The sequence below is a fragment of the Pseudophryne corroboree genome, chromosome 2 (genome assembly GCF_028390025.1).
Source record: "Pseudophryne corroboree isolate aPseCor3 chromosome 2, aPseCor3.hap2, whole genome shotgun sequence".
Taxonomy (NCBI): Eukaryota; Metazoa; Chordata; class Amphibia; order Anura; family Myobatrachidae; genus Pseudophryne; species Pseudophryne corroboree.
Window position 1 is genome coordinate 279,486,405 of NC_086445.1, and position 25,923 is coordinate 279,512,327.

At 48.2% G+C, this 25,923-nt stretch overlaps 1 protein-coding gene across 6 annotated transcripts in view; it reads left to right on the top strand.

Annotated features, from left to right (window-relative positions):
- ENOX1 (ecto-NOX disulfide-thiol exchanger 1) overlaps positions 1–25,923 on the top strand; it is a 1,047,374-nt gene that overhangs the window by 698,795 nt on the left and 322,656 nt on the right. The gene's annotated exons all lie outside the window — the stretch shown is intronic.

The following is a 25,923-nucleotide window of genomic DNA, read 5'->3' on the forward strand; positions in this document are numbered from 1 at the left end:
CAGAGGAGAAACACGGGCATTGGCTGAAACCTCCTGCCAGGAGCTGGAGCTCTGAGCTTTGTGTGCTGCCGGAAAAGCACATACAAGATAACAAGGGATTAGAATAAACCCCATGCTTTGCAGAGAAAGGCGCACATTATTTTCCTAATTAGCAACCATTTGAAGCTTCTGTGCATGTTAGCTACATTTTCCCATCATATTGTTAGTAAAACTGTTTAGGGAATGATTGTAAGGTCCTGAAAACATATATTGTAACGCAACACTGTGCAATATGAAACAGGCTCTGATTTACCCAGTTCATTCATCTGTGTGTTGGCACAGAGATATATGCATTAAATTGTGCCTCAGGGGATGAACTAATCTGGCAATATACAATGGATGTCTCCCTTCGGCTAGCAGCTAGCTTTATATGGACAACATACAGTAGTCCCAATAAAATTATATGTGTGTGAGGCTTGCTGCACAATGTGCAGTGGGTTGTATTTTAACATTACATTTCAAATTACATCAACAGCAGTGTACCACCAATACGTAAATGCTGGCCTTGACCTGTATTATGCACCATTATTCTATTCTGTATAGAAAAAGTATAACAAGGTCACACTGACTGCTTTTTCTCAGAAATCTTTCTTCCACTGTAGCAGCAATGATTCTGAGTCCGCACTGTACTTTGCTATATACATACATAAAACATACCGTTGTCCTGAAGTAATGATTTGCATAATGTGCACATTGCGTGTCTTAATAGGAGCACATAAATGAGTGTGTACAGTAGTCACCTCGAGAACATGCCGTAAAGCAGACATGTTAACAGCTTTACAGTCCCCGTTTTTCCTGCTGAGCACTCTTGAGCCATCTGTTGCTATGGACCAGTGGGAGATGAAAAGTAGAACTTTCTTTTTACATAGCATAAAAAAGTCTATTGGTGGGTCTCCTCCTACTTTATTGGCAGCCATGTAATTTCCAAATAATTGTCATGCCATTCTTGCTGACTTTCAGGACCTATCTTTTGAAAGCTCCTGAAGGGGAGTTCCAAGTGGCAAGTGCAGGGGGTTAAAAATACATCTATATGTGACCATAACACAAGAGCACACTTTAGTGTAGACACCTAATGCATAAATAAAGGGCCCTACAAACTGGCAGAGGTGCCGACCGCTGATACTGATGACAGACAATCCGATGGGGGGGGGCTGGGTAGTTGACGGGGGAGTGAAGTTTCTTCACTCCCTGACGTCACCGGGCCCCATAGCCCTGCATGCTAATAATATGGACAATATTGTCCATATCGGCTTGCAGGTATAAACGAGCTGGCACCAACGATGAACAGCCGCGGAGCCGCGCATCGTTGGTGCCTACACACTGAACGATATGAAAAATTTCTCGTTCATTACTGACACATCAGCCAGTGTGTAGGGCCCTTAACACAACAACACCACACATATTTGTGCTACAATTTGTAATATTAATATGCTATGTAATATGTGAAAGACATCTTGATCAAATTGTGCAAGTCTATCTATGGCAACAAGGTAATCTCATTCACTTTATATATTTTGTCCTCGCAGAAAGTAAAGATGAAAGAAACATGTTTTAAGCTCACCAAACTTCCAGTCCCTTGATAATAAAGGGAAAATATTCTCTCTGAGTTGGATTATATAAAAAAAATTTCTTATAGCTGCTGCAGAGCAGTGGCGTAACTAGAAATGTTTCTCCCCCAAGCCAAAAATTTCTCTGGCGCCCCCCCCCCCCCCCTATAATTGTCACAAGTAAAGTGGTGAATCTGCGTGCGCCGCAAAAAGGGGGCGTGACCTTGCGGAAATGGGTGTGGCTTTGCATAAAGGGGCATGGCATTGCAGGAAAAGACTACCTTATACCCCAATTTTGCAACCTGCACGCCCAGACGTTGCCCACCACAGGAAAAAAAATAATCCTGATTCATGCCCCTTACATTATTTGTCATTTCTCTTACGTCCTAGAGGATGCTGGGGACTCCGTAAGGACCATGGGGTATAGACGGGCTCCACAGGAGACATGGGCACCTAAAAATAACTTTTCCTATGGGTGTGCACTGGCTCCTCCCTCTATGCCCCTCCTCCAGACCTCAGTTAGATTCTGTGCCCAGAGGAGAATGGGTGCACTGTAGAGAGCTCTCCTGAGTTTTCTGTAGAGAAAGAATTTTGTTAGGTTTTTTTATTTTCAGGGAGTCCTGTTGGCAACAGGCTCCCTGCATCGTGAGACTGAGGGGAGAGAAGCAGACCTACTTAACTGATAGGCTCTGCTTCTTAGGCTACTGGACACCATTAGCTCCAGAGGGAGTCGGAACACAGGTCTCACCCTGGGGTTCGTCCCGGAGCCGCGCCGCCGTCCTCCTCACAGATGCCGGAAGATAAAAGCCGGGTGAGTATGAGAAGATAGTAGACATCTCAGGCGGCAGAAGACTTCAGATCTTCATGAGGTAAGGGCTGCGCGCCATTGCTCCCAGACAACAGAGGCAGCACTGATGGGTGCAGGGCGCAGGGGGGGGGGGGCGCCCTGGGCAGCAATAATCCTCAATTTTGGGCACAATAGAGTATGATTAGGCTGCGGAGGCAGTAAATCACAGATCCCCCGCCGTTTTATTACAATTGCACTGGGACCGAAGCCCGCCGTTGGGGGGGCGGAGCTTGATCCTCAGCACTAACCAGCGCCTTTTTCTCCATAGAAGCTGCATGAGAACAATGGCTCCCCGGTCTCGCCCCTGCTGAACACTTCACAGGCTGGAAAAAGAGGAGGGGGGGCACATTGGTAACGCAGTGAGTGGGAATTTGGATAGTATATAAAAAAGCGCTATCTGGTCATTTTGTTTTTCCAGTGTTATTTGAGCGCTGGGTGTGTGCTGGCATACTCTCTCTCTGTCTCTCCAAAGGGCCTGGTTGGGGATTTGTCCCCTTATAGGTATATCCCTGTGTGTGTAGGGTGTCGGTACGTGAGTGTCGACATGTCTGAGGCGGAAGGCTTCTCCAAGGAGGAGGTGGAGCAAATGAGTGGTGTGTCCCCGTCGGTTGTGCCGACGCAGGAATGTATGGACATGTGGCATATGTTGAATGCAAGTGTGGCTTCTTTACATAAGAGGCTTGATAAGGCTGAATCAGGGGAGGCATCAGGGGGTCAATCCTCGGATTGGACCGAATCACAGGGCCCGTCGGGGTCTCAAAAACGTCCCTTGGCACAAATTGTGGACACTACTACCGACACGGACTCTGATTCCAGTGTCGACTATGATGAAGTAAAATTGCACCCTAAGGTGACAAAAAGCATTCAGTGAATGATTGTGGCAATAAGGGATGTGTTGCATATTGCTGATGAACCCTCTGTTCCAGACACGAGGGTACACATGTTTAAGGGAAAGAAACAGATTATAAATTTTCCCACATCTCATGAACTAAATGAGTTCTTTGAAAAGGCTTGGGAGACTCCGGAAAAGAGACCGCAGATCCCCAAAAGAATTTATATGGCATACCCCTTCCCTAAACAGGACAGGGTGCGTTGGGAATCACCTCCCACTGTGGACAAGGCCTTAACGCGCCTTTCCAAGAAAGTGGCGCTACCGTCTCCAGACACAGCGACCCTCAAGGATCCTGCGGATCGCAGGCAGGAGACTACTTTAAAGTCTATTTATTCGCATAATGGAGCTGTGCTAAGACCGACAATTGCGTCGGCATGGGTATGTAGCGCAATTTCAGCATGGACAGATGATCGAACGGCTGAATTTGGTACCATGGATAGAGATACTGTATTGTTAATTCTAGCCCATATTAAAGATGCAGTCTTATTTATGAGAGATGCATAAAGGGATATTGGATTGCTGGCTTCCAGAGCCAATGCCATGTCTATCTCAGCGAGACGATCCTTATGGACCCGCCAATGGACGGGTGATGCGGATTCAAAAAAGAATATGGAAGTCCTACCCTATAAGGGAGACGTATTGTTTGGGGATGGGCTGACCGACCTGGTTTCCACAGCTACCGCAGGTAAATCAAATTTTTTACCATTTATTCCCCAACAGCAAAAGAAAATACCACCGTATCAGATGCAGTCCTTTCGGTCGCAAAAGTCCAGAAGAGGTCGGGGGTCCTCCTTCCTTGCCAGAGGTAAGGCTAGAGGGAAAAGAGCACCCGCTTCGGCCGGTGCCCAGGAACAAAAGTCCTCCCCGGCTACTACAAAATCCTCGGCATGACGCTGGGGCTCCCCTGCGGGACTCCGCACCGATGGGGGCACGTCTTCGACTTTTCAGCCAGGCCTGGGTCAGCTCAGACCTGAATCCTTGGGTGTTGGAAATAGTTTCCCAGGGTTACAAACTGGAATTCGAGGAGGTGCCCCCGCGCCGATTTTTCAAGTCGGCATTACCAGCTTCTACACCAGATCGGAATGTAGTGTTAGCTGCAATTCAAACGCTGTGTCTACAGCAAGTAATTATCAGGGTTCCCTTGAACCAGCAGGGAAGAGGCTACTACTCAACCCTCTTTGTGGTCCCGAAACCGGACGGTTCGGTAAGACCTATTTTGAATCTAAAATCCCTAAACCTATACATGAAAAGATTCAAGATGGAATCGCTCAGGGCGATTATAGCCAGTATGGAAGAGGGGGAGTTTATGGTGTCACTGGACATAAAGGATGCGTACCTTCATGTCCCCATATATCCCTCCCATCAGGAGTACCTGAGATTCACTGTACAGGATTGTCATTACCAATTTCAGACGTTGCCGTTTGGGCTTTCCACGGCCCCAAGGATTTTCACCAAGATAATGGCGGAAATGATGGTGGTCCTGCGCAAGCATGGAGTCACAATTATCCCATACTTGGACGATCTCCTGATAAAGGAGAGATCAAGAGAGAAATTGCTGAGCAGTGTAATGCTCTCTCTGAGAGTGCTCCAGCAACACGGTTGGATTCTGAATCTACCGAAGTCACAGTTGATTCCGACAACTCGACTAACGTTCCTAGGTATGATACTGGATACGGAACAAATGAAGGTTTTTCTCCCATTGGAAAAAGCCCAGGACATCCAGAACATGGTCAGAGACCTGCTAAAACCGAAAAGGGTGTCAGTTCATCAATGCACTCGAGTTCTGGGAAAAATGGTGGCGGCCTACGAGGCCATCCCCTTCGGCAGGTTCCATGCGAGGACGTCTCAATGGGACCTTCTGGACAAATGGTCAGGGTCGCATCTGCACTTACATCGGAAAATAACTCTGTCCCCAGGGGCCAGGGTGTCTCTCCTATGGTGGCTGCAAAGTGCTCACCTGCTGGAGGGTCGCAGGTTCGGAATTCAGGGCTGGATCCTGGTAACCACGGACGCGAGCCTCCGAGGGTGGAGAGCAGTCACCCAAGGAAGAAATTTTCAGGGACTGTGGTCAGACCAGGAGTCCTGTCTACACATCAATGTGTTGGAACTCAGGGCCATATACAACGGCATTCGACAAGCTGAGAGTCTTCTTCGAAACCTACCAGTTCTGATTCAATCAGACAATGTCACAGCAGTGGCTCATGTGAACCGCCAAGGCGGGACAAAAAGCAGAGTCACGATGGCGGAAGCCACAAGGATTCTTCGCTGGGCGGAAAATCACGTAAGCGCTCTGTCGGCTGTCTTCATTCCGGGAGTGGACAACTGGGAAGCAGACTTCCTCAGCAGACACGATCTCAATCCAGGAGAGTGGGGACTTCATCAAGAAGTCTTTGCAGACATAACACGTCTTTGGGGAATTCCTCAAATAGACATGATGGCGTCACGCCTCAACAAAAAGCTTCGGAGGTATTGTGCCAGGTCTCGGGACCCTCAGGCAGTAGACGCCCTGGTAACGCCGTGGGTGTTCCACTCGGTCTACGTGTTTCCTCCTCTTCCTCTCATCACAAAAGTGTTGAGGATCATAAGGCGAAGAATAGTACAGACGATACTCGTTGTTCCAGACTGGCCTCGAAGGTCCTGGTACTCAGATCTTCAGGAGATGCTCACAGGAGATCCCTGGCCTCTCCCTCTGAGGGAGGACTTGTTGCAATAGGGGCCCTGTATATTCCAAGACTTACCGCGGTTACGTCTGACGGCATGGCGGTTGAACGCCGAATCCTAGCGGAGAAGGGGATTCCGGAGGAGGTCATCCCTACTTTAATAAAGGCTAGTTAAGAAAGAAAAAGAAATACATCTGCACACTTATCAATTGGAAACTTAGTATGTAAATATATCAATGGAACCCCAATATGCGTGTGTCTAGATTAGACTTTAAGCCTCTCTGGGGGTGCGACCCTATTACAACCAAAATATAACAACACATAAGAACTAGAAAGGCGGTTATTAAGTTGGGTGCACAAAATCTATTTGTTGAATTAATTGTAAAGATAAAACGTAGCTTTTATTGCTTATATTAATATAAAGAAGGTCTTTGTGGTAGAACACATACAGCAAAATATAGAGGTTAAAAACATGACATTTACAAACATATAAGTGATAAAGAATGAAAAAATTGTGAAAGAAAGATTCTTAAAAAGTGGGGCCACCACACTGACTCCTGCAACTTGTATGGTTGCTTGTTTCTGTGTAGGATTCGAGCCACTAAAGATACTAAGGTGAGTAGTGCTTAAGCGTAAAAGTGTACCAAGATCTAGTCTCCAAAGATCTTGATGAATTATTCCTTCATAAAAGATGGCATCATGATAACATCAGTGCGGGTGAGAGAGTGGCATTACGGGAGATAGCCGAATGGAAAGAAATCCTGATCAAGCCATCTGATAAAGGGGGGAATGTGGTGTTGTGGCCGAGGAATCTATATCTTGTGGAAATTGCTAAACAACTTGAGGATGAGAATTGTTATGAGAAACTGATATTCAATCCCACCCAGAAATTCCTCAAACAATATAACAACATAATACAGACGGCCTTCAACAATGGTGTCATAAAGAAACAGGATTTTGAGTTCCTTAAAATGGCTAAACCCAAAACCCCAACACTATACCTTCTCCCCAAAATTCACAAGAATGAGACGAAGCCACCTGGAAGACCTATAGTGTCTGGGAAAGGGAGCCTCACTGAAAATGCCAGTATCTATGTTGACCAACATCTTCGCAAACATGTTACCTCACTTGCATCATATACACGCGACACAATGGATGTCCTTCTGAAATTACGAAATCTAAATGTGAACACCGGAGTCTGGTTGGTGTCGTGTGACGTGGATAGCTTATACACGAGCATCAACCATGACAAAGGGATAAAGGCCACGAAATACTTTCTGGATATGGAAAGACCTAACGAACATAATGATTTCCTCATTCAGCTTCTGGAATTCATTTTAACCAGAAACTATTTCACATGTAATGAATCCCACTACCTCCAGGTAAGGGGCACAGCTATGGGGACAGCCTGTGCCCCTACATATGCTAACCTTTACCTGGGGTGGTGGGAGAAGGAGGTGGTTTTTCAGGAGTCTTTGGAAATGTACACGGATAACATTTTAATCTATCTCCGGTACATAGATGACATACTTATGTTGTGGGATGGACAGTTAGGTGATCTCAAACAGTTCATCTCCATACTTAATGTCAATGACCTGAATTTGATGCTCACATATGAAACCAGCCAATCTAGGATTAACTTCCTTGACCTTACAATATATGTCAATGATGAAGGAAATATCACTACAGATATTTTTAGAAAACATACTGCTACAAATAGCATCCTTCATTCCACTAGTTCACATCTTCCCTCTACAATTAGAGCAGTACCTAAGGGTGAGTTACTACGCACCAAGAGAAATATCTCAGACCCCGATGTCTTTAATCAGAGACAAGGGGAACTTGGTACCTGAACGTGGTGTTGCAGTTCCTAAAATCACACTGGTTTGAACCACTTGACAAGGTTGAGTTGAAATTTCTTACCTGGAAGGTGGTCATGTTGTTGGCCTTGGCATCGGCAAGGCGAGTGTCAGAATTGGCGGCCTTGATTTTTCATGTGGATAGAGCGGAATTGAGGACACGCCCTCAGTTTTTGCCTAAGGTGGTTTCTTCATTCCATCTGAACCAACCTATCGTGGTGCCTGTGGCTCCGAGTGACTAGGAGGATTCCAGGTCCCTGGACGTAGTCAGGGCTTTGAAGATTTATGTAGCTAGAACGGCTAGACTTAGGAAAACAGAAGCACTGTTTGTCCTGTATGCTGCTAATAAGATTGGCGCACCTGCTTCGAAGCAGACTATTGCTCGCTGGATCTGTAATACGATTCAGCAGGCTCATTCTACGGCTGGATTGCCGGTTCCAAATTCGGTTAAGGCCCATTCCACTAGGAAGGTGGGCTCTTCTTGGGCGGCTGCCCGAGGCGTCTCGGCATTACAGCTTTGCCGTGCGGCGACTTGGTCGGGGTCAAACACCTTTGCTAAATTCTACAAGTTTGATACCCTGGCTGATGAGGACCTAGCTTTTGCTCAGTCCGTGCTGCAGAGTCATTCGCACTCTCCCGCCCGATTGGGAGCTTTGGTATAAACCCCATGGTCCTTACGGAGTCCCCAGCATCCTCTAGGACGTAAGAGAAAATAAGATTTTAAACCTACCGGTAAATCTATTTCTCCTAGTCCGTAGAGGATGCTGGGCGCCCGTCCCAGTGCGGAAACTCTGCAAGACTTGTATATAGTTGTTGCTTACATAAGGGTTATGTTACAGTTGGAGTCGGTCTTGGACCGTCACTGTTGTTGTTCATACGGTTAACTGGTTATGTATGTACCAGGTTACATGGTATGATTGGTGTGGGCTGGTATGAATCTTGCCCTTGGATTTTTAAATCCTGCCTTGTATTGTCCATCTCCTCTGGGCACAGTTCTCTAACTGAGGTCTGGAGGAGGGGCATAGAGGGAGGAGCCAGTGCACAACCATAGGAAAAGTTCTTTTTAGGTGCCCATGTCTCCTGCGGAGCCCGTCTATACCCCATGGTCCTTACGGAGTCCCCAGCATCCTCTACGGACTAGGAGAAATAGATTTACCGGTAGGTTTAAAATCTTATTTTTTCATCCGTATAGTAATGCCCAGTATACATTATGCCACATACTGCAATGGCCCTTAGTGTCACTGACCTAGGTTGGGGGTGTTGTGAACTCTGGGGTTCTCCCGATGGTAGGGGAGAGGAACCACAGTTGGGTCGGAACAGGGATGGCTTGATATAGGTCTTCCTCATACAGGACTCTGACAGTAAAGCTTGGTGAAAATATTAAAGAACTTTATTGCAGGAAGGGAGCAACACAATGTCACATAGCAGAGAAGGAACGTATGGGGGGAATGTCCAGGCCTATAGGAGAACTTGTAAGCAATGTTAAAGATTCCAGGAAAAGAAGTACTTGTGAGTGTTGGTACAAGATAATAGTGACTGAAGAGCTTGTGAGTGATGTTTTTAAAGATACTGATGATTTGAAGAACTGGTGAACGGTGGTTAAAGACTCCGATGATTTGAAACACTTGTGAGCGGTGGTTAAAGACACTGATGATTTGTATGACTTGAGAGCGGTGACTAAAGATACTGATGATTTATAAAACTTGAGAGCGGTGGTTAAAGACACTGATGATTTGTATGACTTGTGAGCGGTGATTAAAGACGCTGTAGAACTTGAGAACGGTGGTTAAAGACACTGATGATTTGTATGACTTGAGAGCGATGATTAAAGACACTGTAGAACTTGGGAGCGGTGGTTAAAGACACTGGTAACTTGCAAAACTTGGGAGGGTGGTTAAAGACACTGTTAACTTGCAAAACTTGGGAGCGGTTGTTAAAGACACTGATGACTTGTAGAATTTGAGAACGGTTTTTAAAGACACTGATGACTTGTAGAACTTGAGAGCGTCGTTTAGCCCGCAGCCCACGCTGACTCCAAGAAGCACTGGTGACTGGATTGCAGAGGAACACACCAGCCGCTGTATACGCTGGAACTGTGCAGCAACTGGCACCTGAAAGTGCCGGAGACACTGGGGTACGACTGCAGAGAGATCCGCCGGGAACAAGAGCACTAGCATCCACTTCAGGGGAAAAGACGATATTCAGGCGCCGAGGCTCTGCCTAGCGTCTGCCTTTGAATCTCCCGCCTCCGCTGGATTGGCGGAACAGTCTGATGACGTCACCTGCTCCCCGCCCACGTGATGCCGGGTGTCATGGCGGCGCCCCTGCCCCGGGGAACCACCGGGAGCCGCGCCAGCCAGACGCCGGAGCCCGTGGACCACCGAAGGCGGAGGCCGCAACACAGGCCAGTAGGCACGCAGGGGTAAGCGCGGTGAACGTCGCCTATGGCGTGTGACACTTAGACATTATGCCACACATAATAATGCCCATGACACAATATGCCACACACCATAATGCTCACAACACATTATGCCACACACTGTAATGCCTGTGTCACATTATGACAGGCATCGCAATGTCCGTTAAACATTATGACAAACACTGCAATGCCCCTGATACATTATAGCACATACCACAATGTCCGTGATACATTATGCCACACACTGCAATGACCCTGAGACATTATACCACAATGCCCGTGATATAGTATACCACACACCATAATGCCTGTGACACATACCGCAATGCCTGTTATACCCTATGCCACACACCGCAATGCCCGTTATACATTATGCCACACACTGCAATGCCCCTGAGACATCATACCACATACCACTATGCCCGTGATATAATATGCCACACAACTTAATGCCTGTGACACATACCGCAATGCCTGTTATACCCTATGCCACACACCGCAATGCCCGTTATACATTATGCCACACTGCAATGCCTCTGAGACATTATACCACATACCACAATGCCCGTGATATAGTATGCCACACACCATAATGTCTGTGACACATTATGACACACACCGCAATGTCCGTGATACATTATGCCACACACCGCAATGCCCATTGCACATTAAGTCCTACAGTAAGGCTTTTAATTACTTATAAATTACCTGCTCGTTGCCAGAGGTTTCATGCTCTTGGTTCCATACATGGTGCTAGGGGTTTCATGCTCATTGCCAGGTGTTTCATGCGGTAGGTGTTATGCTTGTTGCCAGAGTTATCATGTGCTGGGTTTCAAGCTTGTTGCCATGGGGTAATATTCGTTGCCAGGGATTTCATACACTGGGTGTCATGCTCATTCCTAGGGGGTAACGCTTGTTGCCAGGGATTTCATGAGCTGGGTGTTGTGCTTGTAACCAGGGGGTAATGCTTGTTGCTATGGCTGTGCTCCCAGTGCCACATATGCCCCCAGTGCCAGATATTCCCCCACAGTGCCAGGTACACATAAGCCCCCAGTGCCAAATATGCCCCCCCTCCAGTGCAAGGTACACATATACCCCCAGTGCCAAATATGCCCTCCCCCCCAGTGCCAGGTACACATACACCCCCCAGTGCCAAATATGCTCCCTCAGTGCCATATATGCTCCCCTCGTGCCAAATATGCCCCCCACAGTGCAATTATGCCCCTCCAGGAACCAACTATGCTCCCACCCAGTACCAGATACGCTCCCCCCCCCCCCCCCCCCCCCCCCAGTGCCAAATATGCCTCACCAAGTACCAAATAGGCTCAACGTCCACATTCCACAGGCTTTCTGTCTGAATTGGCAATGGGGTATAGTCAAAAAGGCAACAGTGATGTTTAAGAGTTGACCTTCAAAGCTATACTGCAACCATTTGGAAGGTGCTACCGCAGGCCATTGCCAAGCCTATGAGAGTTCTGTATTACAGAACTGACATATCAATGTTGTTTAGTCCCTAGAACAGGGGTGTGCAATAAATGGCCATCTAGCTGTTGTTGAATTACACATCTCAGCATGGCCTGCCACAATTTTACCATGTCATGATAGATAAACTTTGGCAGGGCATGCTGTGATTTGTAGTCCAACAGCAGCGGGAAAGGCCGCTTATTGCCTAACCCTGCAATAGAAGAAGGGCTGGACAGAGCAGTACCCAGAGCTCAAATTTGAACTAGAGACCATTGAGAAAGGTATTTTCCCAGATGATAATGTAGCTCTAATCAAAGAGCAATTTTTAGATCACTGCGTAATGTATAAATAATGTTCTGCATAGTATATATTGAATTCATACCACTAAAGATCGATGGAACAGCCTTGCCCCTGCCACTAATAATCTCTAATTCACTACTATGAAGTTTGACATTTATTTTAAGGAGAAAATCATTTATCAAACAGGAGCTGGAAGCAGGCATATTTTGTGTATGTATGTATATACAGATAGATATTGTGTATATAGATCCTGATTTCTAGAAAGCAGAAGTAACGCAGTGCCTGCAATCCAGTTACCACGGAGGAGTGTTTGGTTTAGCATTGTGATCTGAGTAAGGGAAAAGCAGCATCACTTTAGTTAATAAATGGAATGGATTGGGGAGATGTAGGCATAAACCAAAGTAGCTCAGAAATTGAATGTCAGAAATCACAGCTTGAACATCAGCATTGTGATTAATGTTCTTTTGGGCAAACGTCGTGCTGCAGATGCTGGATTTAATCATATTCATAAGACTGTACAATGTTTTTATAACACAAGACAGCACAGATGAATGATGTTGATAAACATTGTATCTGAACCTGAGACACACCGTTCACAGAAAGTTTTCCTATTACCAAAAATACTGTCAAATTGTATTTTTCATGGCTGATACAATCTCACACACCTTCCTGATTGGGGGAAACAATAAAGCTGTATTTCCTAGGAAACATTAAAGTGTCACTTTTTTATTTTGCTACTGTAATTGGTGGTGATGGTGGAAGAGGTTTATCTAAAAAAGGTTTACATTGCCTGAAGTCACTACAGTGCCAAAATATACATTAAATAAACTTAGGATTCCAAGTTTTAAAAAACAACAACAACAACAATAACTATATAAGTTAGTGTACGTATTATTTATAGAGTATTGCAGAGAGTATTTCGTCATTCACATTAATCCCAGCTCCAGTGGAGTTTACTCTATACTCCCTGCCACATGGACATACACATACACCAGGGTTATTTTTTTATTATTATTATTATTATTATTATTAGCATCATTATTAATATTGTGCAGAAATCAATTAAACTAACAGTATGTATTTGGGGTTTCGGAGGAAACCAGAACAAATATGTGGAGACCATATAAACCTCACATAGCTAGGACCCTGGGTGGAATTCATTTGGGTGCGAGGTTTAGCAAGGTAAATTTTACCTTACTCTATCTCGTGTCCATTTTTGGATTACAGTGGGTATACGTGCCCCCAATACCTGGGGGTATCCAATAATAACAAATAAAATAAAAAATAGTTGCAGGGTATCCTGGGCTCCCGGTGGTCTTCCCTCCATCTTGCCACTGGGTAGGGGCTGCTGTGTGGATGCTCCCAGCTCTGTGGATGCTGGGAGGCTCAAGGGCTGCTGGGAGATGTAGTTCTCCCAGCAGTCGGCTCCACTCTTACACACTCCACATACATCCGACATATACTGCATAATCACTGCTGCTACAGGGAACCGGCTCCTGACACTGGAAGAAGAACATGCTTCGGAAGGTGAGTACTTACTAATTAAGCGAATTAGAAACTTCCAATTGATTATTTTTCATGGGGGGTGCAACAAGGGTACCCGAGCAAGTACCCATAGATTGTAAGCTTGTGAGCAGGGCCTTCCTATCTCTGTGACTGTTATTACCCAGTCTTGTTTTATTCACTGTTTCTGCTGCGGGGTACACTGGGCTCCACAGGGAATTACATTGGGGTGTAGAGTAGGATCTTGATCCGAGGTACCAACAGGCTAAAAGCTTTGACCTTCTTCCCAGAATGCATAGCGCTGCCTCCTCTATAACCCCGCCTCCGTGCACAAGAGCTCAGTTTTGTAGTTGGTGCCATGCAGTGCAGGCATACAACAGGTGGGCTGCTCCAGCAGCCCTTAGAAGAGCTTTTTTAAGTGAAAAATGAAGACTTCAAGGGCTGCAGCAGAGACACTGTGAGTGTTAGATGTCAGTCAGACATCTCCTGCTGCAGCTCCATCACCTCCCCCAGTGGCGCTGTATACTCCCGCGCCCTGGTTGCCGGGTACTTACCCCGGATTTCTTCAGTCAGGCACACACACACCACCGCAGCTCTCCAGGACCCGCTGTAAACGGCGATCCGGCACGGACGGTGGGAGTACAGGGACCCCATTAGACCACAGGGCAAGGGTACAGATCGGATTCTCTCAAAAATCCGTTTGCTAAGGCCTGCAGTACCCGGTGGTGAAGTCCAGCAAGGGGATAAGGCTCTGACCTGTAGCCCCTCCCCCAGCCCCATGGTGCCATTTAGAATAAATGTTCCCACTCTGGAGCTGCATATCTCTCTCTCCCTCACTCCCTATCAGCGTTTGGGCGCCATTAGGACAAGCTGAGCTGATCCTGGGACTGTTTGGGCAAATCCTCCTCTGTAAAGCTGCCTGCATGTCAGCGCTGTGTCTTTTACAGGACACTTAAGTATTCTACATGTCTGTTGACAGTGGCCCTCATTCCGAGTTGGTCGCTCGGTAAAAATCTTCGCATCGCAGCGATTTTCCTCTTAATGCGCATGCGCAATGTTCGCACTGCGACTGCGCCAAGTAAATTTGCTATGCACTTAGTAATTTTACTCACGGCTTTTTCATCGTTCTGGCGATCGTAATGTGATTGACAGGAAATGGGTGTTACTGGGCGGAAACAGGCCGTTTTATGGGCGTGTGGGAAAAAACGCTACCGTTTCCGGAAAAAATGCAGGAGTGGCCGGAGAAACGGAGGAGTGTCTGGGTGAACGCTGGGTGTGTTTGTGACGTCAAACCAGGAACGACAAGCACTGAACTGATCGCAGATGCCGAGTAAGTCTGAAGCTACTCAGAAACTGCTACGAGGTGTGTAATAGCAATATTGCGATTACTTCGTTCGCAATTTTAAGATGCTAAGATTCACTCCCAGTAGGCGGCGGCTTAGCGTGAGCAACTCTGCTAAAATCGCCTTGCGAGCGAACAACTCGGAATGACCTCCAGTGTTAGTTAAGAAAAAGTGCATTTAGTCAGGGTTATTTAGTCCAAGTACCCTGTGCATTTTTATATCTATTGAGTGTATAGCTATACTTAGTATTACTCTGTATTGCTAGTCCAGTGCAGTTTTATTGCATGTCATAATTTCTGCATTGTACAATGTGAATATGGCCCTCATTCCGGGTTGATCGCTCGCTAGCTGCTTTTAGCAGCAGTACAAACGCTAAGCCGCCGCCCTCTGGGAGTGTATCTTAGCTTAGCAGAAATGCGAACGAAAGGATCGCAGAACGGGGTTTTGTTTTTTTTTCAAGCAGTTTCAGAGTAGCTGCAGACCTACTCCTTCCTTGCGATCACTTCAGTCTGTTTAGTTCCTGTTTTGATGTCACAAACACACCCAGCGTTCGGCCAGCCACTCCCCCGTTTCCCCAGGCACGCCTGCGTTTTTACCTGACACACCTGCGTTTTTTAGCACACTCACGGAAAACGGTCAGTTACCTCCCAGAAACGCCCCATTCCTATCAATCACTCACCGATCAACAGAGCGACGGAAAAGAGTCGCTCGCCCTTGTGTAAAACTGCATAGTGTTTGTGAAAGTACATCGCGCGTGCGCACTGTGGCCCGTACGCATGCGCAGAAATGCCGATTTTTAACCTGATCGTTGCGCTGCGAACAACGGCAGCTAGCGATCAACTCGGAATGAGCACCTATGTCTGTGTGCATATAGCTGCTGTGTGACCTCCATTGCGTGTATCTCACTCAGATTGCTATCCCTATATTCTGTAACCTGAGGGTGCTAAGTGCGTCAGGATTATTACTTAATATAGGTGTTTCACAAGATATACTTATTGTGTATTTCTCTAACGTCCTAGTGGATGCTGGGGACTCCGTAAGGACCATGGGGAATAGACGGGCTCCGCAGGAGACTGGGCACTCTAAAGAAAGATTTAGTACTACCTGGTGTGCACTGGCTCCTCCCTCTATGCCCCTCCTCCAGACCTCAGTTAGAATCTGTGCCCGGCCAGAGCTGGGTGCTTTTAGTGAGCTCTCCTGAGCTTGCTAATAAGAAAGTATTTTAGTTAGGTTTTTTATTTTCAGAGAGCTTCTGCTGGCAACAGACTCTCTGCTACGTGGGACTGAGGGGAGAGAAGCAAACCTACTAACTGCGGCTAGGTTGCGCTTCTTAGGCTACTGGACACCATTAGCTCCAGAGGGTTCGAACACAGGATCTTAACCTTGGTCGTCCGTTCCCGGAGCCGCGCCGCCGTCCCCCTCGCAGAGCCAGAAGTCAGAAGCCGGCAGAAGCAAGAAGACATCGAAATCGGCGGCAGATGACTCCTGTCTTCACATGAGGTAGCGCACAGTACTGCAGCTGTGCGCCATTGCGCCCACACTACCCACACACTCCGGTCACTGTAGGGCGCAGGGGGGGGCGCCCTGGGCAGCAATTAGGATACCTCTTGGCAAAAAGACACATATATACTGCTGGGCACTGTATATATGTACGAGCCCCCGCCATTTTATTACACAGACCCGGGACAGAAGCCTGCCGCTGAGGGGGCGGGGCCTTCTTCCTCAGCACTAACCAGCGCCATTTTCTTTTCACAGCTCCGCTGAGAGGAAGCTCCCCAGGCTCTCCCCTGCAGACTCAAGGTAGAAAAAGGGTAAAAAGAGAGGGGGGGCACATAAATTTAGGCGCAAATTATCATAAACAGCAGCTACTGGGTAAACACTAAGTTACTGTGTAATCCCTGGGTTATATAGCGCTGGGGTGTGTGCTGGCATACTCTCTCTCTGTCTCCCCAAAAGGCCTTGTGGGGTCCTGTCCTCAATTAGAGCATTCCCTGTGTGTGTGCGATGTGTCGGTACGTTTGTGTCAACATGTTTGACGAGGACGGTTACGTGTAGGCAGAACAAGTGCAAGTGAATGTGGTGTCGCCGCCGACACCTGATTGGATGGATATGTGGAAGGTGTTAAATGATAACGTAAGCTCCTTGCATAAAAGGTTGGATAATCAGTCAGGGTCTCAACCCGTGTCTGATTCTACAGCTCAGAGGCCGTCAGGGTCTCAAAAGCGCCCACTATCCCAGTTGGTTGACACAGATGTCGACACGGATTCTGACTCCAGTGTCGATGACGACGAGGCAAAGTTGCAGCCTAAAATGACTAAAGCCATCCGATACATGATTATAGCAATGAAGGATGTATTGCACATATCGGAGGAAAACCCTGTCCCTGACAAGAGGGTTTATATGTTTGGGGAGAAAAAGCAAGAAGTGACTTTTCCCCCTTCACATGAATTAAATTAATTATGTGAAAAAGCGTGGTATTCCCCTGATAGGAAAGTACTGATTTCCAAAAGATTACTTATGGCGTATCCTTTCCCGCCAACGGATAGGTTACGCTGGGAATCCCCCCCTAGGGTAGACAAAGCGTTGACGCGCTTATCTAAGAAGGTGGCCCTGCCGTCACAGGATACGGCCGCCCTAAAGGATCCTGCGGATAGGAAGCAGGAAGGTATCCTGAAGTCTGTTTATACACATTCTGGTACTCTTCTGAGGCCAGCAATTGCTGCGGCCTGGATGTGTAGTGCTGTAGCAGCATGGACAGATACTCTGTCTGAGGAGTTAGATACCCTGGACAGGGAGACTATTTTACTGACCCTAGGACATATCAAAGACGCTGTTCTATATATGCGGGATGCCCAGAGGGACATTTGCCTGCTGGGCTCTAGAATAAACGCAATGTCGATTTCTGCCAGAAGGGTCTAATGGACTCTGCAATGGACAGGTGATGCCGACTCTAAAAAACACATGGAGGTGTTGCCTTATAAGGGTGAGGAATTGTTTGTGGACGGTCTCTCGTACCTAGTTTCCACAGCTACGGCTGGGAATTCAAATTTTTTGCCATATATTCCCTCACAACCTAAGAAAGCACCGTATTACCAAATGCAGTCCTTTCGATCACAAAGAAGGTCAGAGGTGCGTCCTTTCTTGCCAGAGGCAGGGGTAGAGGAAAGAAGCTGCACCATACAGCTAGTTCCCAGGAACAGAAGTCCTCCCCGGCTTCCACTAAATCCACCACATGACGCTGGGGCTCCACAGGTGGAGCCAGGAGCGGTGGGGGCGCGTCTCCGAAATTTCAGCCACCAGTGGGTTCGCTCACAGGTGGATCCCTGGACTTTACAGATTGTGTCTCAGGGATACAAGCTGGAATTCGAAGTGATGCTCCCTCACCTTTACCTCAAATCGGCCCTGCCAGCTTCCCCCATGGAACGGGAAGTAGTGTTAGCGGCAATTCGCAAGTTATATCTCCAGCAGGTGGTGGTAAAGGTTCCCCTCCTTCAACAGGGAAGGGGATACTATTCCACAATGTTTGTGGTACCGAAACCGGACGGTTCGGTCAGACCCATATTGAATTTAAAGTCCCTGAACATTTATCTGAAAAGATTCAAGTTCAAAATGGAATCGCTCAGAGCGGTCATTGCAAGCCTGGAAGAGGGGGATTTTATGGTGTCTCTGGACATCAAGGATGCGTACTTGCATGTCCCCATTTATCCTCAGGTTTGTGGTACAGGACTGTCATTACCAATTCCAGACGTTGCCGTTTGGCCTGTCCACGGCACCGAGAATATTTACCAAGGTGATGGCGGAAATGATGGTGCTCCTTCGGAAGCAAGGGGTTACAATTATCCCATACTTGGACGATCTCCTCATAAAGGCGAGGTCCAGGGAGCGGTTGCTGATCAGCGTAGCACTCTCTCAGGAAGTGTTGCAACAGCACGGCTGGATTCTGAATATTCCAAAGTCGCAGCTGATTCCTACGACGCGTCTGCCCTTCCTGGGCATGATTCTGGACACAAACCAAAAAAATGTGTTTCTCCCGGAGAAAGCTCAGTAGCTCGTGACTCTGGTCAGAGGCCTCCTAAAACCAAAACAGGTATCGGTGCATCACTGCACGCGAGTCCTGGGAAAGATGGTGGCGTCATACGAAGCCATTCCCTTTGGCAGGTTCCATGCGAGGATCTTTCAGTGGGATCTGTTGGACAAGTGGTCCGTATCGCATCTTCAGGTGCATCTGCTGATCACCCTGTCCCCCAGGGCCAGGGTGTCTCTTCAGTGGTGGCTGCAAAGTGCTCACCTCCTCGAGGGCCGCAGGTTCGGCATACAGGACTGGGTCCTGGTGACCACGGATGCAAGCCTCCGAGGATGGGGGGCAGTCACTCAAGGAAGAAACTTCCAGGGGCTATGGTCAAGTCAGGAGACTTGTCTGCACATCAATATCCTGGAACTAAGGGCCATATACAACGCCCTGAGTCAAGCGGAGCCTCTGCTTCGAAACCAACCAGTGCTGATTCAGTCAGACAACATCACTGCAGTGGCCCATGTAAACCGCCAGGGCGGCACAAGAAGCAGGGTGGCAATGGCAGAAGCCACCAGGATTCTTCGTTGGGCGGAGAATCACGTACTAGCACTGTCAGCAGTGTTCATTCCGGGAGTGGACAACTGGGAAGCAGACTTCCTCAGCAGGCACGACCTCCACCCGGGAGAGTGGGGACTTCATCAAGAAGTCTTCACGCAGATTGCAAATCGATGGGAACTGCCACAGGTGGACATGATGGCGTCCCGTCTCAACAAAAAGCTAAAAATGTATTGCGTTAGGTCAAGGGACCCTCAGGCGATAGCTGTGGACGCACTAGTAACACCGTGGGTGTTCCAGTCGGTCTATGTGTTTCCTCCTCTTCCTCTCATACCAAAGGTGCTGAGAATTGTAAGAAAAAGAGGAGTGAGAACAATACTCATTGTTCCGGATTGGCCAAGAAGGACTTGGTACCCGGAATTGCAAGAAATGCTCACAGAGGACCCGTGGCCTCTGCCTCTCAGACAGGACCTGTTACAACAAGGGCCCTGTCTGTTCCAAGTCTTACCGCGGCTGCGTTTAACGGCATGGCGGTTAAACGCCGGATCCTAGCGGAAAAAGGCATTCCGGATGAAGTTATTCCTACGCTGATAAAGGCTAGGAAGGACGTGACAGCAAAGCATTATCACCGTATATGGCGAAAATATGTTGCTTGGTGTGAGGCCAGGAAGGCCCCTACAGAGGAATTCCAGCTGGGTCGATTCCTGCACTTCCTACAGTCAGGAGTGACTATGGGCCTGAAATTAGGGTCCATAAGGGTCCAGAGTTCGGCCCTATCCATTTTCTTTCAAAAATAACTGGCTTCACTGCCTGAGGTTCAGACGTTTGTTAAGGGAGTGCTGCATATTCAGCTCCCTTTTGTGCCACCAGTGGCACCTTGGGATCTTAACGTGGTGTTGAGTTTCCTGAAATCCCACTGGTGTGAGCTACTTAAGACCGTGGAGCTAAAGTATCTCACGTGGAAAGTGGTCATGCTGTTGGCCTTAGCTTCGGCTAGGCGTGTGTCAGAATTGGCGGCTTTGTCATGTGAAAGCCCCTATCTGGTTTTACATATGGATAGGGCAGAATTGCGGACTCGTCCGCAATTTCTGCCAAAGGTGGTGTCATCCTTTCATTTGAACCAACCTATTGTGGTGCCTGCGGCTACTCGTGACTTGGAGGATTCCAAGTTGCTTGACGTAGTCCGGGCTTTGAAGATTTATGTGACCAGAACGGCTGGAGTCAGGAAGACTGACTCGCTGTTTGTCCTGTATGCATCCAACAAGCTGGGTGCTCCTGCTTCAAAGCAAACTATTGCTCGCTGGATCTGTGGCACGATTCAGCAGGCTCATTCTGCGGCTGGATTGCCGCATCCAAAATCAGTGAAAGCCCATTCCACAAGAAAGGTGGGCTCTTCTTGGGCAGCTGCCCGAGTGGTCTCGGCATTACAGCTTTGCCGAGCTGCTACTTGGTCGGGTTCAAACACATTTGCAAAGTTCTACAAGTTTGATACCCTGGCTGAGGAGGACCTTGAGTTTGCCCATTCGGTGCTGCAGAGTCATCCGCACTCTCCCGCCCGTTTGGGAGCTTTGGTATAATCCCCATGGTCCTTACGGGGTCCCCAGCATCCACTAGGACGTTAGAGAAAATAAGATTTTACTCACCGGTAAATCTATTTCTCGTAGTCCGTAGTGGATGCTGGGCGCCGGAGCCCGTCTATTCCCCATGGTCCTTACGGAGTCCCCAGCATCCACTACGGACTACGAGAAATAGATTTACAGGTGAGTAAAATCTTTTTTTTCCCCTCTGATTTTTAGTCACCATATACCTCTGGAACTCTGTTTGTGCTAATACTCTACACAGGGGGTTCTTGTCAGGTGTTGTGCTGCTGATATTGTACTGGGTTGCATTGAATTGAGCTTTCAGACATGTCAGCTTCAAGAGGCAACGGAGCTGGGGCTGATCCCACATTGCGTGGTGGTGACGCTGCAGACACATTAGAGGAAAACATAGCAGCAGAGGGTTCAGGTTCTGGGGGTTCCCTACCCCCCCAGTGGGACCGTAGCAACGGGGGTGCATAATGACCCACCTTGGGCTACTTTCTCCACATTATTGCATATGCTGGTAACTAGACACACGCCCCCTATGGGACCTCCTGTGCCGGTGCAACCGCTTATGGTCCCTGCGGTTAATCCGCCATGGGCAGATCAACTGTCCACTCAGTTACAGCAATTGAACCAATCACTGACTAAACATAAGTCTCACCCTCGTCCGCCTCAGACCAAGGGGACCCCTAAGCGGGCTATTACTTCCTCACAATCCACCAGCAACCCAGACACCTCGTCTGATGAGGATGGTGTGTATACTGACCCTACAGACACTGATACTGATAATTCTGATGGGGAATCTGTTTCACAGATGGATGTTCCTGACTTGTTGGAGGCTATCCGGATAATTCTTCAAATTACTGATGACCCAGAGCCTGATACTGCCCCTAAGGAACCGGTCAGATTTAAACGTCAGAAAGTGGTTAAACAAATTTTACCTCACTCTGACCATTTAGTTGACATACATCAGGAATCCTGAGAAAATCCAGGAAAGAAATTCACGCCTAACAAGAAGATGCTGGTTCGCTATCCCCTCGTGGCGGAGCTAAGTAAAAATTGGGAGACAACCCCGCCAGTGGATTCGCAAGTGGCACGGCTGGTAGTATCCTCAGTTCTGCCTGTTACTACCGTCACGTTTCTGAAATAACCGACGGATAAGCGCGTGGAGGGTTGTTTAAAGGCTATTTACACCTTAGCAGGTGCTGCGCATCGGTCCACCATTGCAGCGACTTGGGCTGCAGAGGCTTTTGAAGCGTGGGCTCAGGAGTTGGTAGCTGAGCTGCCTTCCAACGCTTCTGATCATGCTAGACAATGTCTTTCGTATATTGTCCCAGCTTCTCATTACATTAAGGAGGCGTCTTCTGATGCTGGTATTCTGGCGGCCAAGGCTTCCATTTTGGCTCGCCGGATTCTCTGGTTGCGGCCCTGGTCTGTAGATCTGGACTCTAAGAAAACCCTGGAGGTACTCCCTTTTAAGGGAGACATTCTTTTCGGAGAAGACCTTAACAAGATAGTGGCTGACTTAGCCGCTGCTAAAACTGCTTGTCTACCTAGTACTGCTCCTTTGGTACCGAAGGCTAAGAGTACTTCCTTTCGCTCCTTTCGTCCTTCAGGGAAAGCAAAGGGTCAGGTGTACCCGAAACAGGCTCGCACTTCCAAACCCAATAAGCCCAAACCTAAATGGGCCTGGGCTGCCCATCAGCCTGCTTCCAAAACCGACAAGCCTGCTGCATGATGGGGCGTGCCTCCCTCTGGGGGATCCCAGGGTGGGGGGCCGACTTCTAGGGTTTACCCAGGAATGTTTGAAGACCACTTCCAATGCCTGGGTCCTGGAAATCGTCACTCGAGGTTATGCCGTATCCTTCAAGAATCGTCCCCCTCATCGATTTTTCCTGACAGACGTCCCTTCGGATCAGGTGAAGGCAAAAACTCTTAATTCAGTGGTACAGTCCCTCCTGGACACAGGAGTGGTAGTACAGGTGTCTCTGGCTCAGAGAGGCAAGGGGTACTATTCACCGCTGTTCCTAGTCCTGAAACCGAATGGGTCCTCTTGGCCCATCCTCAACCTCAAGTCCTTGAACAAATTTGTGAGGGTCTCCAAGTTTCGTATGGAAACTCTTCGCTCTATTGTTCTGGCATTGGAACCTGGGGATTATATGGTCTCCCTGGACATACAGAATGCTTACCTGCATATTCCCATTGCAATGTCGCATCAGTAGTTACTGAGGTTTGCGGTTGGCAACCTCCATTACCAGTTTCGGGTGTTACCTTTTGGTTTGACCACGGCTCCGCGAGTCTTCACCAAGGTCATGGCGGTAATGCTGGCTGTACTCCGCCGTCAATGGGTCAGGATCCTGCCCTATCTGGACGACTTGATGATCCTGGCGAATTCCCCAGAAATTCTCCTACACCATCTGGATCTGACGCTCCAATTTCTGCAAACCCACGGGTGGCTCATCAACTGGAAGAAATCTTCCCTGGTCTCTGCTCAGAGCATGGGGCATTGTTAGACACTGACAACCAGCGGTTGTTCTTGTCTCAGGAGAAAGTTCTGAAACTTCAGGACAGGATTCGATGCTTCCTATCTCGTCCACAAGTGTCGATACATTCTGCAATGCAAGTGCTAGGTCTCATAGTGTCGGCTTTCAACATGGTGGAGTACGCTCAATTCCATTTCCGCCCTCTACAGAAATTGATTCTTGCCAAGTGGGACGGCCTGCCTCACCGGATCAGGTCTCATATGATCTCCTTGTCTCCGGAGGTCCGTCTGTCACTGAGCTGGTGGCTTCAGGACCATCGATTGAGCAGAGGTTGTCCGTTCTGGATCTCCAATTGGGTCCTGCTGACGACAGATGCCAGTCTGAGAGGTTGGGGTGCGGTGTTGAGCAACACTCCCTTCAGGGTCGGTGGACCAAGGAGGAGTCTCACCTGATAATCATTCTGGAACTGCGGGCGATGTTCAGTGCTCTGAACTTGGCCCATCATTTAATACAGAGCAGACCTGTTCAAGTACAATCGGACAACGCCACCACGGTGACGTACATAAATCATCAAGACGGCACTCGCAGCCGCATGGCAATGAGGGAAGTTTCAAGAATTCTTCAGTGGGCAGAACACCATCTGCCAGCCATATCGTCAGTGTTCATCCCGGGGGTCCTGAACTGGGAAGCGGCCTTCCTTGGTCGTCAAGACGTACACGCCGGAGAGTGGAGCCTCCTTCCAGAAGTATTTCAACTTCTAGTGGACAAGTGGGGCCTCCCAGATGTGGACCTGATGGTGTCTCGACACAACACAAGGTTCCGGTCTTCGGAGCAAGGACAAGGGATCTTCAAGCAGCGTTCGTGGACGCACTGGCCACTCCATGGAACTTTCGGCTGCCATACGTGTTTCCTCTGGTGTCACTCCTGCTCAGAGTATGAAGGAAATTCAAGCAATAAGGAGGAATCCTACTTCTGATCGCTCCAGTGTGGCCCAGACGGCACTGGTTCTCAGACCTTCCGGGTCTATTGTTAGAGCGTCCTCTTCTGCTCACACAATGACCAGATCTCCTCGTTCAGGGCCCTTGTGTCTACCAGGATCTGGCCCGGCTGGCTTTGATGGCGTGGCTCTTGAAGCTTCTGTCTTGAGGGCCAAAGGATTTTCTGAGGCGGTTATTCAAACTATGTTGAAGGCCCGGAAACCAGCTTCTGCTCGGATTTATCATAGGGTCTGGAATTCTTACTTTGCTTGGTGCGCCACTAACAATTATGATGCTTACAAGTTTAGTACGGCCAAACATTTGGCCTTTCTACAACAGGGTCTGGACTTGGGCCTTCGTCTGGCCTCCATCAAGGTTCATATTTCTCCCTTGTCGGTTTGTTTCCAGAGAAAATTTGCTAAATTACCTGATGTTCATACGTTCACTCAGGGTGTGTTGTGGATTCAACCTCCTTATGGATGCGTTGCAAGAGTCTCCGTTTGAGCCTCTTGAATCTGCAGACCTTAAGTGGCTTTCTCTTAAGGTATTGTTTCTGCTGACTATTGCCTCTGCTAGACGGGTGTCAGATATGGGTGCCTTGTCTTGTTGGTCCCCATATCTGATATTTCACCGTGACCGGGCGGTTCTTAGAACACGTCCCGGGTACTTACCTAAGGTGGTGTCTTCTTTCCACCTTAATCAGGAGATTGTGGTTCCGGCCTATGTCTCTCCTGCATTGTCTTCCAAAGAGCGGTCTATGGATGTGGTACGGGCTCTCCGTATCTATGTGATGAGAACTGCATCCCTTCGGAAGTCTGATTCTCTCCTTGTACTGTTTGGTTTTCACAAACGTGGCTGGCCTGCTCACAAGCAGACCCTGGCCAGATGGATTAGAATGGTGATTGCACATGCTTATGTACAGGCTGGCCTTCCAGCTCCTGCTACCATCAAGGCCCATTCTACTCGGTCTGTTGGACCTTCTTGGGTGGCCCGTCATGATGCGACCCTTGAACAATTGTGCAAGGCAGCTACGTGGTCCTCAGTGAACACGTTCATAAGGTTTTATGCCTTAGATACATCCGCCTCCCAGGATGCTTCCTTTGATCGCCGGGTTCTTGTGCCCGCTACAGTCCATCCCCTCCCATGAGGAACTGCTTTAAGAAATCCCCAATGTCATTCTCTGTGGAGCCCAGTGTACCCCGCAGCAAAAAACAAGATCTATTGTAAGAGCTTACCGCTGTTCTGTCTGCGAGGTACACTGGGCGCCCAACCTGACGGACTTGGCTTCTTTGGGTTGGTATGGCTTTAGCCGTTGACACTTTCTCCTGTCGTGAGAATGTGGTGTATGTGGCTACTAACGGTTGTCGTCTCTTTTACCTGCTACTGCATTGGACTGGTTAACAAAAACTGAGCTCCTGTGCACGGAGGCGGGGTTATAGA